This window comes from Lithobates pipiens, unplaced genomic scaffold (assembly GCF_037356315.1).
Source record: "Lithobates pipiens isolate NorthernLeopardFrog02 unplaced genomic scaffold, aLitPip1_a1.2 Scaffold_8, whole genome shotgun sequence".
Taxonomy (NCBI): domain Eukaryota; kingdom Metazoa; phylum Chordata; class Amphibia; order Anura; family Ranidae; genus Lithobates; species Lithobates pipiens.
The window spans coordinates 423089351-423093717 of NW_027507903.1; the positions used below are offsets into that span (position 1 = coordinate 423089351).

Here is a 4367-nt window from a genome sequence, read left to right on the forward strand (position 1 = left end):
TAGACAGACACATTATTAACATTGACATTTTGTTTTATATAATCTTACTGACCAATACAGAGTAGGTTATAAAAGCGCACCTCCATTATATACATAAGACAACCAAATATGGAAATAAATTAAACAAATAATACAGTGTAGGCAACAACTTTGAATCTATGACTTCTTGGTTGTTGCAGTGGATTAGTAAAGAAAAAAAAAAAAACAACAACATAGTTGATGCGATTTTACAAGGATTGATGCTAGTTGAAATTGGGGTACCAAAATACACAGCGATTATTGGCTCTACGCGTTTCGCGGCTTACTACCGCTCGTCAGGAGCAAGCTCGTGATTGGTCTGAAAATACAGAGTAGTGGTAAATTAATATTTGCAATGATGGAACATGGGGAGATTGAAATACCTGGCGTTGCTCACTCTTCCATTTGGTGTCCTTGAGTGTGTGACGCTGGGGGCCCCCATACGGCGGTTTGGCTGTGTCCATGGTTGGCGGCAGGCGGGACCGGAACAACTGGGGCCATTCACCTACCATACACTGTCACCTCTTTTCGCGTTTTTTCCACACAAAAGGTATTTTTGCACAATCAATTCATATGTCCCTCTTTCTTTACTTTTTTCTGTTACTACTCACTCTGTCACCTGGTATTCATACTGGGTCATGTCACACACAGCCACTTTCCCCCTCCTTCCCTTTTTTCTTCCGCCCTCTTCCCCCTCCCCCCTTTTCCCACGCTAACCCTCTCCTACACTCATCATACATCCACCCCAACATTTTCTTTTTTCAATGCATTTTTCTTTCACAATTCTCAGATTATCTGTACTTCTTACTATGCATTTTTTCACCCATTAGGCTCAGTTTTATATTTCCATATTCGTTTTCACTTACCAAACGCCCTTGTTGTCCCGGTGGTTGCCTGTGTGTGCATTCTGTGGGCCTCCTCGCCCTTGGATGGGCCTCCTCAACTCCCGTATCATCGCTTTGGGTGCCTAGGCTTTCGGCGCTGCACTTTTGACTGCATGGCTACGTGTAAGTGACCACTAGGTAGGGGTATTTCAATCTCCCCATGTTCCATCATTGCAAATATTAATTTACCACTACTCTGTATTTTCAGACCAATCACGAGCTTGCTCCTGACGAGCGGTAGTAAGCCGCGAAACGCGTAGAGCCAATAATCGCTGTGTATTTTGGTACCCCAATTTCAACTAGCATCAATCCTTGTAAAATCGCATCAACTATGTTGTTGTTTTTTTTTTTCTTTACTAATCCACTGCAACAACCAAGAAGTCATAGATTCAAAGTTGTTGCCTACACTGTATTATTTGTTTAATTTATTTCCATATTTGGTTGTCTTATGTATATAATGGAGGTGCGCTTTTATAACCTACTCTGTATTGGTCAGTAAGATTATATAAAACAAAATGTCAATGTTAATAATGTGTCTGTCTATGCACCTCTTTAATATACATGTAATTTTGTCGCATCATATAATCGCATAACAATATTTCTCCTTTTTTTTCAATAAAAGACCCCGTACTTCATTTAAAGTCCCGTTTAGCTCTTGTTTTTAATTCTATATCTTATATCTGATAGGGATGGAGGCTATGACCTCATTTAAAGTCCCAAAATTTCCCCCTCCCCTTTTCCCATCATGTTACTATTTGATATAAGGGATGGAAGACGGGTGTCTTGTATACTTAAGCCAATGTTTATTTGTTTTCCTTTTTGGACCATATTGTTTAAAGTATCTTATTATTCATCATTGTTTTAGATTTAGCAGCTTTTATTGTTTTTTTTCCAAAATCTTTTTAAAAAAAAAAAAAAAAAAAAAAAAAAAAAAATTTTTTTTTGCACTATTAGGTCCTTGACGCACCTATGCAGTTGGGTGGTGTTGGTGTCGTCTGCACTGCTGCATTCCTTTTTGTCATGATCGGGAGTTGCGATGCGCACTGGGGGACGCCCTCCGTCCTCCTCATCCAAGAAATTTTTTTTTTTTTTTTTTCTTGGCTGGGAGGCGGGGCGCGTTCACCCACTGCGTATCGGCGTCACATTTTCACCACCGTTTGTACGGCATCATCATTATGGGTGCCGCCTTTCAGGCTAGGTTGATTTACATCCTCATTTCACCTGGAGTGTGGGTGTGGACGCTGACTCGGAGTGTGTATATATCCCGGGTCTGGCGTTGCTCACTCTTCCATTTGGTGTCCTTGAGTGTGTGACGCTGGGGGCCCCCATACGGCGGTTTGGCTGTGTCCATGGTTGGCGGCAGGCGGGACCGGAACAACTGGGGCCATTCACCTACCATACACTGTCACCTCTTTTCGCGTTTTTTCCACACAAAAGGTATTTTTGCACAATCAATTCATATGTCCCTCTTTCTTTACTTTTTTCTGTTACTACTCACTCTGTCACCTGGTATTCATACTGGGTCATGTCACACACAGCCACTTTCCCCCTCCTTCCCTTTTTTCTTCCGCCCTCTTCCCCCTCCCCCCTTTTCCCACGCTAACCCTCTCCTACACTCATCATACATCCACCCCAACATTTTCTTTTTTCAATGCATTTTTCTTTCACAATTCTCAGATTATCTGTACTTCTTACTATGCATTTTTTCACCCATTAGGCTCAGTTTTATATTTCCATATTCGTTTTCACTTACCAAACGCCCTTGTTGTCCCGGTGGTTGCCTGTGTGTGCATTCTGTGGGCCTCCTCGCCCTTGGATGGGCCTCCTCAACTCCCGTATCATCGCTTTGGGTGCCTAGGCTTTCGGCGCTGCACTTTTGACTGCATGGCTACGTGTAAGTGACCACTAGGTAGGGGTATTTCAATCTCCCCATGTTCCATCATTGCAAATATTAATTTACCACTACTCTGTATTTTCAGACCAATCACGAGCTTGCTCCTGACGAGCGGTAGTAAGCCGCGAAACGCGTAGAGCCAATAATCGCTGTGTATTTTGGTACCCCAATTTCAACTAGCATCAATCCTTGTAAAATCGCATCAACTATGTTGTTGTTTTTTTTTTTTCTTTACTAATCCACTGCAACAACCAAGAAGTCATAGATTCAAAGTTGTTGCCTACACTGTATTATTTGTTTAATTTATTTCCATATTTGGTTGTCTTATGTATATAATGGAGGTGCGCTTTTATAACCTACTCTGTATTGGTCAGTAAGATTATATAAAACAAAATGTCAATGTTAATAATGTGTCTGTCTATGCACCTCTTTAATATACATGTAATTTTGTCGCATCATATAATCGCATAACAATATTTCTCCTTTTTTTTCAATAAAAGACCCCGTACTTCATTTAAAGTCCCGTTTAGCTCTTGTTTTTAATTCTATATCTTATATCTGATAGGGATGGAGGCTATGACCTCATTTAAAGTCCCAAAATTTCCCCCTCCCCTTTTCCCATCATGTAACCTCCAACACTACTGCACCTTGTCCTGCATCCTTCCCAGCTGCCAGAAGAGTGACCCAATGGGCCGTGAAAGACAGGTAACATCCCTGTCCATGCCTGCTGGACCATGAGTCAGCGGTAATATACACCTTACCGCTGACCGCCCTGTCCAGCGAGGCAAGGACATTGCCTTCCACATGCCGGTAGAAAGCCTGAATCGCCTTCCGTGAGAAAAAGTGGCGTTTGGGGACATCCTTCCCAGCTGCCAGAAGAGTGACCCAATGGGCCGTGAAAGACAGGTATCGTACCTGTCCATGCCTGCTGGACCATGAGTCAATGGTAATATGCACCGGCAAGGACATTGCCTTCCACATGCTGGTAGAGAGCTGGAATCGCCTTCTGTGAAAAAAAGTGGCGTTTGGGGACCTGCCACTGAGGAACCGCACATTGTACAAACTCACGGAAGGGAGCTGAGTCTACCAGCTGAAAAGGCAGCAGTTGAAGTGCTAGCAATTTAGCCAAGCTAGCATTCAACCGCTGGGCATGTGGATGGCTGGGAGTGAACTTCTTTCGGCGGTCCAGCAGCTGGGGCAGGGACATTTTCCTGCTATAATCGGACGTGGGTGTACTGCTAGCAGAGTGCCCGGAAGCACTTGGCTGTGACACACCTAATTCTACACCTTCATTCCTCTCAGAGCAGGTTTCAGAGAGGACTGAAAGTCTAGTGGGGTTGGAGATCCCAGCTGATGAGAAGCAAGGTTTGAGATACGCTTGCCAACGAGCTGCATGGCAGGTCAACATATGTCTGGTCAAGCATGTGGTGCCCAAGCGGCTGATGTTTTGGCCACGCGAGATACGCTTGAGACATATGTTGCAAATAGCAGCGGTGCGATCAGATGCACTCGTCTCAAAAAAGGCCCACACAAAGAACTTTTAGAATAACGCGCAGAGGCAGCGCCCTGCA

The 4367-nt window shown here is 43.6% G+C and overlaps 2 long non-coding RNA genes across 2 annotated transcripts; both read left to right on the top strand.

Annotated features, from left to right (window-relative positions):
• The first annotated feature begins 416 nt into the window (after positions 1-416).
• On the top strand, positions 417-1537 carry LOC143963052 (uncharacterized). The gene is made up of 3 exons (XR_013270868.1): positions 417-568; positions 849-1025; positions 1111-1537. It is a non-coding gene; the product is annotated as an uncharacterized LOC143963052 (long non-coding RNA).
• Positions 1538-2046: 509 nt separating this feature from the next.
• Positions 2047-3309, top strand: LOC143963053 (uncharacterized). Its single transcript, XR_013270869.1, has 3 exons — positions 2047-2339; positions 2620-2796; positions 2882-3309. It is a non-coding gene; the product is annotated as an uncharacterized LOC143963053 (long non-coding RNA).
• The last annotated feature ends 1058 nt before the right edge of the window (positions 3310-4367 follow it).